General features: G+C 39.8%; 1 protein-coding gene across 2 annotated transcripts in view; it reads left to right on the top strand.

The window, feature by feature from the left end:
* The first annotated feature begins 2,653 nt into the window (after positions 1-2,653).
* Positions 2,654-15,498, top strand: part of axin1 (axin 1) — a 68,872-nt gene continuing 56,027 nt past the window's right edge. Inside the window, exon 1 of one of the 2 annotated variants that reach the window (XM_034190139.1) lies at positions 2,654-2,791. The gene's annotated coding sequence lies outside the window, so the exon portion shown is untranslated. Of the gene's footprint in view, positions 2,792-11,805; positions 11,967-15,498 lie in introns of those variants that run through there. The other variant, XM_034190140.1, reaches the window with a different exon arrangement.

Here is a 15,498-nt window from a genome sequence, read left to right as displayed (position 1 = left end):
TTTTGACAACTGCTCTGACACAAAATGTTGCTTTTAAAAATCTTTTTCATGATTTCTGGTCTCACTTCCCGGACATAGACAAAGAAAAGTTCTGTTGTTCCTCTGTGTCCTACCTCCACTAGGCACCTTGCTCAAGGGCATGTGATTGGAAGATCTGGAGAGAAGAGGTTTTTATCACTCACGGTTCCACACAGCCATTCTGAGCCAAGAAATGGAATTGATTTAGTAACCTTAACCTTCTGGCTAGGCCAGCATGGTGGTTTAGTGGTTAGCACTGCTGCCTCACAGCAACAAGGTCTTGGGCTTGCTTCCCACTTGGCCTTTTCTCTGTGGAGTTTGCATGTTCTCCCTATGTTTCCGTGGGTTCCTTCTGGGTTCTCCATCTTCCTCCCACTTCCAAAAAATCATGAGTTCAATGAATTGGAAACTCTAAATTGAATGTAGTTGCATGTGAATGTGTTTGTCTGACATGTGGCCCTGCGATGGACTGGTGGCCCATCCATTGTTTACCTCACCTCTCACCCATTGACTGCTGTGACAGGCTCCAGCGGCCCTGCCCCCCTTGCCCCTGTGACCATTAATTGGAATAAGTGGGTAGAGAAAATGAATTATTGAACCTTCTGGTTACAATTCTTCAGGTCAGTAGAATAATTTTATTCTACAGCGAGTGTTGGCTGTCATAAATATTTGCTCTTTTTTTAACATTTAGGTCCAGATAAAAAGTTGTTATTCTACACTTAATAAATTTCAAATTTCAGTGCTGGATTTTTCTGTATCAGTCAATAAATCAATAAAGTGGCTTAGTGGTGAGCACTGTTGCATTACAGCAAGAAGGTCTTGGGCTCACTTCCCACCTGGCCTTTTTTGTGTGGAGTTTGGGTGGGTTCCCTCTGGGTACATTGGCTTCCTTCCACTTCCAAAGACATGCAGGTTAGGTAATTTGGTGACTCTAAATTGACTCTACCTGTAGGTGAATGTGCGTGTATGTATTTGTCCGTCTACAGTGCATCTGGAAAGTATTCAGAGTGCTTCACCTTTTCCACATTTTATGTTACAGCTTTATTCCAAAATGGAGTAATTTTTTTTCCCTCAATTCTGCTCACAACACCCCATAATGATGACATGAAAAGTTTTTTTTTTTTTTTTTTTTTAAGTTTTGCAAATTTATTAAAAATAAAAAAAATTAAGAAAGTATTCACACCCTTTGCTCAATACTTTGTTGATGCACCTTTGGCAGCAATTACAGCCTCAAGTCTTCTTGAATATGATGCCACAAGCTTGGTGCACCTATCATTGGGCAGTTTGGCCCATTCCTCTTTACAGCACCTCTCAAGCTCCATCAGGTTGGATGGGGAGCATGGCTGCACAGCCATTATCAGATCTCTCCAGAGATGTTCAATCAGATTCAGGTCTGGGCTCTAGCTGGGCCACTCTTGGACATTCACAGAGTTGTCCTGAAGCCACTCCTTTGATATCTTGGCTTTGTACTTAGGGACATTGTCCTGCTTTAATATGAACTGTTGCCCCAGTCTGAGGTCAAGAGCGCTCTGGAGCAGGTTTTCATCCAGGATGTCTCTGTAAATTGCTGCATTCATCTTTCTCTCAATCCTGACTAGTCTCCTAGTTCCTGCCACTGAAAAACATCCCCACAGCATGATGCTGCCACCACCATGCTTCACTGTAGGGATGGTGCCTGGTTTCCTCCAAACATGACACCTGGCATTAACACCAAAGAGTTTGATCTTTGTCTCATCAGACCAGAGAATTTTGTTTCTTATTGTCTGAGAGTCCTTCAGGTGCCTTTTGGCAAACTCCAGGTGGGCTGCCATGTCCCTTTTACTAAGGAGTGGCTTCCATCTGGCCACTCTACCATGCAGGTCTGATTGGTGGATTGCTGCAAAGATGGCTGTTGTTCTGGAAAGTTCTCCTTTATCCACAAGGAAAGCTGGAGCTCTGACAGAGTGACCATTGGGTTCTTGGTCACATCCCTGATTAAGGCTAATTCTCCCCTGATTGCTCTGTTTAGACGGGCGGCCACCTCTAGGAAGAGTCCTGGTGGATCCAAACTTTTTACATTCATGGATGATGGAGGCCATGCATGCATATACATAAGAATTAACGCATAATATTGTATTAACGGTATAATGATCTTTCTGGTTACACTTTGTAATGTTCTGTAGTACTGGATGACTTTGTACTGTCAACTGCATTACTGTGAATGTCTATTTCTTAAAAAAAAAATCACAGAAACAAAAATTTTATAATTATAATAATAATAATTTTATATTCAAGCTGTAAATCAAACTTCAAAAGTCTAAATATTACTGCTCCAAAAAAACAACACAAAACAAAACAAAAAAAAAATCAAATGTGGGATCCACCCCAATAAATAAAATAAAATAAAATCCAGGAAAAAGTAATCAGTGACAAATTTGACAGCCCTATCGTCATCAAAATCATTTAAAAAAAACTTTAATTTTATTTATTTAAAAATATTATATACACGTGTTTAGGCAAACCCAGGGTTTTACCTGATACTACATAGCTCTAGGGCATTCCCACTGTGCTGCACCTTTTTCAGATTGTAAAGTACAGTTAACAATTGTTTACTCTATTTCAGGAGCAAATGGATGGAAAATGTGAACATTCTGCTGCCAGACCTTCACATTTTATGGGGCTGAGAGGAATTTTTCAATTACTGCAGCCTGGTGTGTTAAATGTACAGACAATGGAATCCTCTGTAACTGGATGTGCTGCTGGCAGATGCAAGAGGAAGGCATTGAAACTCAAGGTAAAGCACAGGGTTTGGCATGTTAATTACTATTTTCTCCATCCATCATGTTCAGTTGAGTGATCTGTTGATTAAATACCAGCTCAGAGAACCATTACATGTAACAGACAAAACCTTTTTCAGAACACACTCCAGGACACTCTTGGTGAAGGCTACTACTTCTTCAAACCCCAGCCTAAATTTATCTAAGAGCAGTTTGGAGATGGTTAATCCTACGTGGCCCAACCCACTAGATTCCAGTGATGCCGGTAACGTGTTACTCTGATCTAACCACTTTTTTTAGTAACGAGTAATCTAACGTGTTAATCTTTCCAAATGAGTAATCAGATTAAAGTTACTTCTCCAAGTCACTGCGTTACTATTATTTTTGCATTATGGGTCGACAGCAGCATTAAACTTGGTCCGTGGGCAGGAGGTCGGGGTTCGACTGAACTGCCCACTTTAAGCGAGCTGTGAGCTTTTCATCAGCTACGACTCGTCCTCACCTCTTAAAGCGCGGTGAAAACAGACACCTGCACTGAGCTTTACAAAGTCAGTTTTTTATGCTTTGTTTTTCTCCTTATTTAGAATTCTGAGCTGAGCCGCTCCGATCGTCTCGTTAAAAACAGCTGATCCTCTGCGACGCGTCAACAACTAACACTATTTTCCACTCAAATGCACTTCAACTCTCTTTCTGAGACCACATGAGTGAAAACACAATAAAATTTTCTTACCTGTAAATCTGGTCATGTTTCTGCATAAATAAATGTTATCCATTCTTTGTGCTCAAACGCCAAAGCAGGGGCGAATCCAGATGGAATGGGGGTGTGGGGCAGGCATGTGCCCCCCTCCCCCACAACACCCCTAGATTAAAGGTCCAGTTTTGAAGCCTTTTTTTTTACTACAACTACTAATACTACTTAAAATAATAATAATTTTGACAAGTAAAATGTTTATAGAGAATTTAAATGTTAGAAAAAATGTTAGAATTTAATAGTTACATTTATAAACAATGTAGGTTAGAAATTGCAAGTTTTACTGTTACAGTGCTGTCAACAGTTAAATATGAGGTCAAGAAAGATTATTTTACTTTTTATAAAACAAGTATTTATTTTAATTGAAGTCAAGAAAGGGTGACTATAAAGTGAGTTTTGGCAAAACAGGTATCATTGTCATGTTGATGGTGGCAGAGGGTTGTTGTCGGCAGCTGGGAAAGTAACTAAAAAAAGTAACTAGTAATCTAACTTAGTTACTTTTACAATTGAGTAATCAGTAAAGTAACTAAGTTACTTTTTCAAGGAGTAATCAGTAATCAGTAATTGGATTACTTTATCAAAGTAACTGTGGCAACACTGCTAGATTCATACCAACTAACCAAAGCTGCCAGCTACTTGCACCATTGTTCTTCCATCGTCTCAACTTTGACTCTGTGTCATACAGCTAAGCAGCAGTGCCTCTTATTGGCATGAAATGTTATAATCTTTCAAGTTGTGGCACACAACTCAGTCTTATATTATTATATCTTTACACACACAACATATAAAACATAATGTGCTGAAAAAAATTAATGTGACGGTCCGATGATAAAATGGATTATAAAGTTGTGCATGCATTCATGTTGAAGATAGTGTGCTGTAGAAGACAAATGGTGGTTTGCATAGTGAGAATGAGGGTGAGAAAGTAACAAAAAGACAAAGCTGCAGCTTTGTCACCAGGTATTGTTGAGAAGAAAAAGGTGTGAGACAGCAGGTGTTAGAGCTTCTGCTTTACCATACTCCTACACAATGGAACAGTTTGCCTGCTAACATTACAACCTCTGGCAAAAGTATGGAATCACCGGCCTCGGAGGATGTTCATTCAGTTGTTTAATTTTGTAGAAAAAAAGCAGATCACAGACATGACACAAAACTAAAGTAATTTCAAATGTCAACTTTCTGGCTTTAAGAAACACTATAAGAAATCAAGAAAAAAAATTGTGGCAGTCAGTAACGGTTACTTTTTTACCAAGCAGAGGGAAAAAATATGGACTCACTCAATTCTGAGGAATAAATTATGGAATCACCCTGTAAATTTTCATCCCCAAAACTAACACCTGCATCAAATCAGATGTGCTCGTTAGTCTGCATCTAAAAAGGAGTGATCACACCTTGGAGAGCTGTTGCACCAAGTGGACTGACATGAATCATGGCTCCAACATGAGAGATGTCAATTGAAACAAGGAGAGGATTATCAAACTCTTAAAAGAGGGTAAATTATCACGCAATGTTGCAAAAGATGTTGGTTGTTCACACTCAGCTGTGTCTAAACTCTGGACCAAATACAAACAACATGGGAAGGTTGTTAAAGGCAAACATACTGGTAGACCAAGGAAGACATCAAAGCGTCAAGACAGAAAACTTAAAGCAATATGTCTCAAAAATCGAAAATGCACAACAAAACAAGTGAGGAACGAATGGGAGGAAACTGGAGTCAACGTCTGTGACCGAACTGTAAGAAACCGCCTAAAGGAAATGGGATTTACATACAGAAAAGCTAAACGAAAGCCATCATTAACACCTAAAACAGAAACAAACAAGGTTACAATGGGCTAAGGAATAGCAATCGTGGGCTGTGGATGACTGGATGAAAGTTATATTCAGTGATGAATCTCGAATCTGCATTGGACAAAGTGATGATGCTGGAACTTTTGTTTGGTGCCGTTCCAATGAGATTTATAAAGATGACTGCCTGAAGAGAACATGTAAATTTCCACAGTCATTGATGATATGGGGCTGCATGTCAGGTAAAGGCACTGGGGAGATGGCTGTCATTACATCATCAATAAATGCACAAGTTTACGTTGATATTTTGGACACTTTTCTTATCCCATCAATTGAAAGGATGTTTGGGGATGATGAAATCATTTTTCAAGATGATAATGCCATCTTGCCATAGAGCAAAAACTGTGAAAACATTCCTTGCAAAAAGACACATAGGGTCAATGTCATGGCCTGCAAATAGTCCAGATCTTAATCCAATTGAAAATCTTTGGTGGAAGTTGAAAAAAATGGTCCATGACAAGGCTCCAACCTGCAAAGCTGATCTGGCAACAGCAATCAGAGAAAGTTGGAGCCAGATTGATGAAGAGTACTATTTGTCACTCATTAAGTCCATGCCTCAGAGACTGCAAGCTGTAATAAAAGCCAGAGGTGGTGCAACAAAATACTAGTGATGTGTTGGAGCGTTCTTTTGTTTTTCATGATTCCATAATTTTTTCCTCAGAATTGAGTGATTCCATATGTTTTTCCCTCTGCTTGGTCTAAAAAAGTAACCGTTACTGACTGCCACAATTTTTTTTCCTGATTTCTTATAGTGTTTCTTAAAGCCAGAAAGTTGCTATTTGAAATGACTTTAGTTTTGTGTCATGTCTGTGATCTGCTTTTTTTCTACAAAATTAAACAACTCAATGAACATCCTCCGAGGCCGGTGATTCCATAATTTTTGCCAGGGGTTGTAGAAAGTCTAGTTCACTTGAATGTTTTAAGGAAAATCTTAAAAACTGTTTATTTCCTTCAGTTGATCATTAGTTTTATTGTTTGTCTGAATTATATCTGCTGTTATTAAATTTTATTTCTACTTGACATTTTATATGAACAGTTTTTACCTTATTTTAGTATGTTAAGCATTTTGGAAAAAATGTTTCCCCTTAAAGTGCTATATAAAGAAATTTATTGTTATTATTAGACAGCAAAAACATGAATGTGTGAAGAAATAAAAATCACATAATCTGATCTTGTATATGCATTTGATCCACCCATAATAGAGCCCCACATATTAGATGCATAAACAAAATAATAGCATCCGATTTGGCTTGTATCATTATATTTAAAGAAGAAAACGGTGGTCTGTTACTCATCAGCGAAAAAAGATCGTACACATTTCAGCCTGAAACATGACCATAAAGATACTGCTTCTGAGGGATGCAGGTTGGCATGGTTCTTCAAACCCTAGGTCATCTGAGTGTCCTTTCTTGACTAACCACATTGTCCCTAACACTGGTCTTAAAGTTCCTGGTTGGTGGTGACAATTCCAGTGTGCTTCTTATGTTAACAATAACACTGGTAGTTACTCCCTAAGATTATCTTAACATGAAAAGGATTAATGGACTCAGTGAGTGGGCCTGCAAACTTTCCAGAAAAACCAGCATAATCAGCTCTGAAATTTTGGGGTTTGGTAAATATGACAAAGACCAGTGATCCTCCTAGTTTTGGGCATGCTGACATTGTTTAAAGGTGCCACTGGGAAGCACAGTATGAGGTCACAGCACTGTTATTGAACAGTGATCATTCATTCATTTTCTGCCAGTGGGTCACATTGACCGTAGACCAAGCAGCTCATCCCTCACTTCTCTATCCTCGGCCAAGTTCCCTACCTCTTCTTGGGGAAACAGTGGCTTTCACAAACCAGCTGTAAAATATAATCCCTCCAGCATGTCCTGGGTCTTCCCTGGAGCCTCATCCCGCTTGAACTTCTCTGGAAGCCCTCCCTAGGGAGACAACCAGGGGACATCCTCACCTGTTGCCGAATGACCTCAGCAGTGACTCTGCTGTGAGTCCCTCCCAGGTATTCAGGCCACTCACCCCGTCCCTGAGCATAAGTTCATGACTCTAATTGAGGACAGGAGTGTAAATCGACTGGTAAATCAAGAGTTTCTCTTTGTGGCTCACAACATTTACAAGTAAAATAAATCCTCATGTAGCTTTTCTGTGTTATGGGCACATTCTGAAAGCATTGAAATACTAAAATTCTGTTGGAATTTCGAAAATAATAAGATGTATTGAAGAGAGATGGTTGAAAAAACAATGAATGGATTAGATATGGAGAGAAAAAAAAAATGTGCATCAAGATGCTGCAAATGTTTCTGCCCAAAATCAATTTTGCCCTTAGGAAGCTCTTAGTGCAAGTGCATCTTCTTAATACTACTAAATACTAAATAAATAAATACTGGAAACTCTTGTACTGTGTACACTGTGCTTTCACCAGGTCAGCTGGTGAAATGTGATGCTGCTATGAGAGTGCTATTACTGTTCGTTCTGCTACTCTCAGATGCTTTAATGTTATAATCAATAATGTTGATGTGATTTATTCACGTTTTGTTTTTCATTTCTGTTCTGATGTTATTGTTCTCAGACTGGCATAAAAACTTGCATTCCAAGCTGCTTAAACAAAGCAAATGGTTTCATTACATTGAAGCAGTGTTGCGTTAAATTCCATGTTGCACAGAGTTGCTGCAACAAAGATGCCTTAAGCTGTCAGTTTGCCTCGTCGCAGATTTTTTAGTCTGTGCAATGCAATGACAGGGAGAAATCTGACACATGAATCAGACTGATACTCACTGCAAGATGTAAAAATACATGAATTTAAGCAGGATTTGGAATTTAAGCAGGATTTGTGTGTAACGTCATCAGTACCTGCCATTTTGGTGATCATTTTTTTCCACAGTTGTTGCTAGGGAAAATTCCATTATATGCTTCATTTGTAGGAGTTATTTTACACTGTGATCTCATTGCCAAGGCTTATGATGATGCAGAGGTCACTGTTATGGGGCTCTGTTCTTGCTGTCATGTTGTGAATCCCGGAAGCTCAGGGGCTATAACCCTGACAAAGGTCACAGTTGCCAGTGAGTGTTGAACTGCAGTTTGCTGATGTAATGCACCGGCTGAGGGTGTGGTGTGGTGGCACAAGTCTTGTACGATGTGGTGCATGCAAAACAACCATTGCAATAACCAGGGGTGCACATAACTGGTAGCCATGGTGTTCGTGTGTGAAACATCATTGATGCACAGCAGAGGGAAACACTTTTCCTACAATCAGTCATTGCTTTCCTCTTATGAAGTGCTTCCCTTGTGTTTTCTGCTGTGCATCATTTATTTTTAACACGCACAAGCACCAAGAGTACCAGTTATGTGCATGTCTGTCAATATCCATAAACACAGTAGCATACCTGGAATACCATGAAAACCTTTGAGGGTGTCTGTAATGAATCTGGATATTTTGTCATTGTGCTATGGTCTTCTTTTAACTGTGGTAGGATTTTCAAGATCTTCAAAAATTCCTTTTTGTGCTTTGCAAACTTTAACATACTTTGTAATTCCTTACATTTCTGCGCAGCCCATAACGCTGACAAACAAGAGGTGACATCAGCGGGAGGTTTTCTGGCATCATATTCTTTCCAGCCTGCTACAGTTGTTTTTGCGCAAATTCACATTGTACAAATCATCAAATGGCATGCTAGGTCACATTCATAGGCAGCCATGATCTTCACATCCCTGTTTGTCATGTCCATAATGGGCTTCCTTCATACCTGCTGTACCAGGTCTCTATAGAAAACCTATGTGTGACGTCACGCAGGCTTTGTCCAGTACGTGTAGTCTATGGTCAACACATGCATGTATGTATGTCCTTGTACTGCTTAAAGTATTTGTTATTCAGTATAACTACCAGAAGAGGGTGGTGTATCCTTAGAGTTCAGCATGTGGCAGGTGCTTTAATCAGTATTAAATATAGAGAACAGTGTTTTTCCAGTCATTTCAGCAGACAGGAGCAATGAGGATTTTGATCCCCTCCACACTGTGCTCTTCACACTTAGCTATAAATAGTGAGACAAGTTATGTTGGATGACTTAGAGGCAGTGGCTCAAACAAAAACACAGAAGGCAGAGCTGAAGGTGGCAGAGCTGAAGATGCTGTGATTTGTCTTTGGGCATTATAAGGCTGAGGAAAGTTTGTAGACAAAAGGGACAGGCAAGACTGAGACAGTTGGGTGCAGAGGATGCTGACTGTGGAGCCACCAGGCAGGAGGAGAAGGTGGAAGCCAAAGATGAGGTTTATGGATATGCTGAGGGAGGACATGAAGGTGGTTGGTGTGACAGAGGAAGATGCAGAGGATAGAGTGAGATGGAGATGGATGATTTGCTATGGCAACCCCTAATGGAAGCAACCGAAAGAAGAAAAAGTGCAGGTTGTATTAGCTCCATTTTAGTGCAGTGGATAAGAGAATATTTAGAGGGTGATCCTGCAAATGGTGAAAAAAGCATAAAATTCGGCAGAAATACTCCTCAGACAATCCTCTTTTGAAAAAACTGATTGGCCACTTGAATTTTCAATTGGTGGTCAGGTAGGGGTCAATTGAAGAATTACACAGAGGTCAAAATTAAAAGATGCTCTAATCATATTGAAAAATATTCCACATTATTTGCCTGATCATAAAGATTCCAAAAAGGTATAGTTTGGACTATCAGTGATTGAATTCTATGGAGTTATGGCATAAAAACAGCGAGAATGGTGACAAAGGTCAATTTCATTTTGTACAGGGGTCAAAAGTTAAAGTTGCTCCAATTTGGTAAAAAGTGATGCACATTACTAGTTGAGCTAACATGGTTTTAAAAAGGAATAGTTTGGACCATGTATCATCCTTACTTATCACGTTACAGGGTAACATATGTCACATGTCATACACTGTAAAATCTAACGTGTCGTTTCAACTTAAAAATACAAGTGAAAGGGCTGCCTTAAAATTTCAAGTTAAGTGAAAGAAAATAAGTTGTTATCTAGGTTAGATATTCCTTATTGGGTAAACACCTGCGTTAGTTTGGGTTGATTTATCTTTCATAATTGATTTAACTCATTCAGGTAGTTGTTTGAATCTGAAATGGTCAGTTTTAAAAACCTTTTGTTCCAGTTAAGCTGACTTGGATTTGTCAGTTGATTTAACTATTTAGGGTAGTTGTCTGAACTAGCAAATATGTTTTATTTTAATTAAAACTGTAAGTTGTGTAAACCTTTTGTGTCAGTTAACTTGATTTGGATTTATTAATTGATTGACCTGCTTGGTTGTGAATTGAATTTGCACACAGACACACTTAAATGAAATCGATTAATTTCACCGAGTGAAAGTTTTACCTCCGAAGAAACATGCGGTCGACGATGCCCTCCAACTTGCATCCAAAATGGAGGAAGGGAGGAAAGGAGCACATGTTCACCCGCCCGCAGCTGCATTCCCACAATGCATTTCAAGAAAAGCATAATGATGCAGGCGTTTTTATCCCCAAAGTCAAGTTGACTTACATTTCTAATTCAGTTGGGCCTGGATTTTCAAATTAGCATTTATTTTGTAGCTGAGATGTTTTTAACTAATAATTTCATGTTATTATATCAACATGCAGATCCACCTTGGATTTGCTGTGGCGACCCTGAGTGCAAACAAGGGAGCAGCCGAAGGGACTTACTATAACAACCTCAGTAATCATGTGTCTTAATGACATAGAATAATATGTTAAGATAACAAAGAGACAAAATCACAATTTACATTGTAGAATCCAACAGACGTAGACGTTTTTTGACCTTTACTTTGGAGACCAAGCATTCAACACTGTCAACACTATTCCATTTATTAATCCTATTAGCTCAACCAATAATTTGCATCACTTTTTACCAAAATTGGAGCAACTTTAACTTTTGACCCCTGTATAAAATGACGCTGACCTTTGTCAACATTCTTGCTGTTTTTATCCCGTAACTCCATAGAATTCAGTCACAGATAGTCCAAACTATACCTTTTTGGAATCTTTATGATCAGGCAAATAATGTGGAATATTTTTCAATATGATTAGAGCATCTTATAATTTTGATCTCTGTGTAATTCTTCAACTGACCCCTACCTGACCACCGATTGAAAAGAAAAGTCAAGTGGCCAATCGGTTTTTTCAAAAGAGGAGTGTCTAAGGAGTATTTGTGCTGAATTGGATGCTTTTATCACCATTTGCATGATTGTTTCACTTATCTGCTGCACTATTTATCTCAATGACCAAACATATTCTTTAAGGGATAAATTATAAATTATGAATGCACAACTGATTTTCTTCTTAAAAATTAATAAATGCATTTAATTTTTTAAGGTGTTTATTTCCATTCATGAGAGAGAGAGAGAATCAAATGATCGGTGGTAGTGTCTGGTTGTGGCCGCTTGGGGCGCTGTGCCTCCTCTCCGCTCGGCAGCCTGAGTTCCGCACACAGACGCTGAGAGACAGCCATGGAGAGCGGACTGTTTTCTTTGTTATTTTTAAACTGTTACATTTGGCAACAATGACATTGCTCGTGGTGACCTGTGCCGTTTCAAATCTCCGATGTGCCAGAAAGCAGCAAGAAGATTTTCACCGGTTAAGTATATGTCACTTTTTCACTCCCCCCTCCGCTCGTCAGGCTTTTAGGATTGCGGTAGATCGTAAATCGGTGCGGCGGAGGCACACGTTCAGCTGTTCGCTCAGTTTTTAAGGGCTGTTAGCGGAGGCGGTGTAGATAGGAACGGGTGAATAGTGTGACAAAGTTGTGCACTTGTCGGACGGCTCATGGGCCTGCCTGTGTGTGTTTGTTTGTAGCTCCCCTCCCCCACTCCGCTGTGAACAGAAGACGTGAATGTGATGAGACGCTGCTCCGGTTCAATCACGTCCAAAGCCGCAACACCGTCTATTTACATATCAATGCGCCACGCGCTTTACTCGCTCTGACAACCAGAATCAGCCCTTATTGATTTAAAAAAAAAAAGGCTTTCTTTCTGAAACATTTGCGTGCTGACTTTACTGGAGGGCTGTGTAACTTGAGGCCGTGATTTGCAGTGATTATAGAGCTGCTCATTACTGAGAGAACACCTGATACTCAGGCTACTGTAGTCCCCAAGGAAGACAGGATGTAGGAATAGGTAATAAGGCTCGTGTGCTTGAATCTGAATCTGCATGCCTGCACACTTGGTGTACTTCACTATGGTTTGATTTGCTGACTGATGTTAAAAAAAAAAAAAAACCTGCAATAGTGTTTGCATGTGATGTCACAAATCACGAAGTTGGTCATGTTGGAGACACCTGTATTGTTCATAGTCAACCAACACTCAGCTGATAATGGTGACGGGGAGGAAGGCATTTGGGATCCAGGTGGTAGATTAGGGGAGGATGCACAAGTTCTGACCCACCAGCATCCAGGTCCCATGCTGGTACTGCTGGCGTTTCCACTGCCAGCAGTACCCTTTGCTTGGTAGGTGGAGCATGGAAGACGTTGACATGCATGTCATCGAGCTGGGCAGCATGATGTCATATCGTTGTTCCTCCACATTGATCACTAGGAAAGTCTGCACCTCCTTGTTTGACCAAGCTTGGTTGCTCAGTTATTTTGGTACCAACCCTAAATCTGAATATGGAAATGCACAAAATAGCATTTTATACCATGTAGTACTGGCCTGGACTGCTTGGTGGAAACAAGCCTTTGGTCTTCTTCTAGTCTGGTTGGAGATGCAGGAGCCCTGTGACTGTCCATTGGTGGCAACCTCATTGTGGTGCAGAGATGATTGAGGCTTGTGGAGCCTAGACAATCAAGGCTGTCTAGGAACAGGGTGCAGATAGCACATATGGGGCCAAACTGTTGTGCAATGTGCACTGCTCACTCCCTGCGCCCTGTTCCTCCACCACATGTAAAGTAAGGAGCACGCTGACTCATTCTGTGGTTCTGAAAACCATTTTGGATCACCACATTATTACAGCAGTATGTCATGTAGTTTATGGTTGGCTTAATTTTCGTCCTTCCCGTTTTGAATGCCACCTTCCTCCATGCTTCTTCTGCACGAGCTACCCATGTACAGCGCACATGAAAGCACTTCATCTCGCAGAATGACAAATTCAGACCATGTGGACAAGTTGTACTGGTATATTGATAATGATGCAATATGGCCCATCCCTACTGGATGAGCTTGATTGCGATGGATATGAGACTATTGAGGCTCAAATAGCATTGCTAATTACCGGTGGAACCTGAGGAGTGGCACTTGCTAATCGGGAATCCAAGATGATTGAGACTGGAGGACCTGCACTCATTAACAGCGTCACAGAGATGATTGACGTCCGCAGCTTATGGCAGCACACAGCACCTCCAGCTACAATGCCTCCTTCATGACTGTGTGGATATTTTTACAGTAGAGAAGATGACTGTCAGCAGACTGCACTAGCTCAGCTTAATTCAGTTAAATTTATTCAGTTTATATAGCGCCAAATCACAGCAAAGCTGCCTCAAGGCACTTCACACAAGTAAGGCCTAACCTTACCAACCGACAGAACACATCAAACCAAACGTATTCTAACGATTTTGCATGCATGCACTGTCTTGTAATGATACACTAACGGGTAACAGTCCAAATTGCAGCATACAAATTCACATATACATTCCCAAACCCATTCACATTATCCTCACATGCTTCTGTGTTTCTAAACATCAACAAAATCCATCACAGCTTAGCCACCTGCAGCCCCATTGACTGGTCTTTTTTTCTACTGAAATGATGCTTGAAGACATTTAAGAAGAATGATAAGGTGGTATAATAGATTGAAATGTGAAGATCGTATTTACTAATTAATTAATTAAAGTTCTACATAGCGGGTGTCTCCGGTATGATGGATTCTTGGTTTTCCAGTAGAGTACAAATGGTTTATTATTATCATGAGTCATTCAGCCTGTAATGTCTAAAAATACAGTGTCTGCAGGTGACAGCTCCCATCCATGTCAGTACTATTTCTAATTTAAACGCACACCGGCCATCTGCACATTTAGCCATTTTCCCGCATGTCCCTAACCTAATCTCGCTCATATTTGGTTTGCACGCTTCTCAGTTCTTTTCTGCGTGGAGTTTGCATGTGCTCCTCCTCGTATGTTGTCATCTGTGTCTGCCCCCCCCCCCCCCCAATCTGTGCATTTTAGTTTTTATTTGAAGAAGAAAATACAGAGCAATATGCATAAAGCACCGCTAATGTTATTAAGGTTCTACAATTGCTTCACATTCAGCTACATTGTAATCATGTCCCAAAGAAACTTGGTTTTCTGTGAGTGTTCATTTAAAATGGTTCAAATTTTAAGGGTGTTCACAAATCTCTTCCTGCACAGTTAACCATCCGTGCACACAGTGTGCTGCCCACACTTCTGGAGTGTGCCGAGATATGGTACAAGGTTATTGCCAGTTTTCTTTACTGTCTTTGTTAAATCACAGTGATACATTTTTGTTTCTGTATTGAATAAGACAGAGAGTGGGTGTACCCTAAAGGCAATGAGCAAGCAACCAATAAAAAGATTTCCAATGAAGACACAGCTAAAGTAACTCACTTGTCAGCCTGTTTTGAACTTATAAAGTGAATTTTCAAAGTTTAAATAATAAATACATTTTGAAACCATTATAACTGATGTCTGCTCATCCAAGGCTTTGATCTGAAATGTATTTTGTACCTCAAACCACTAAATTGACATCAGATTTGCTGTACGTGTTCACACCACCATACAGAGGGTGTCCATCAGCAAAAAGTGTGACCTTGAACAAGACATTTAATCCTTAAAATCGTCATGAATGCTTCTCTATAGCTGACTGTACATTGTTATACGTATCCCTGTGCTGTGCAGGCGGGCAGAAAAATGACACAAGAAACAATTACCATGTCTTAAAGTTGTGAATTTAATATTTATGATTTGTAATATTATTTCCAATTTATATTAGAAATTGTAAATGCTCAGCTATGAGAGAACCTGGCTTAGAATAATACCGTATGCTGGATATATTGTGAGGGGGGGAAAAAAACCCACACTTGATTTAATCATACAAGATTTTTAATAGCTGTGACTGCCATTACTAAAATTAGTTTCAAATTAAACTACCTAATATGTGCA

This window comes from Thalassophryne amazonica, chromosome 16 (assembly GCF_902500255.1).
Source record: "Thalassophryne amazonica chromosome 16, fThaAma1.1, whole genome shotgun sequence".
NCBI lineage: Eukaryota > Metazoa > Chordata > Actinopteri > Batrachoidiformes > Batrachoididae > Thalassophryne > Thalassophryne amazonica.
Note: the sequence above shows the minus strand (reverse complement) of the source record. Positions and strands in the feature narration are given on the sequence as shown.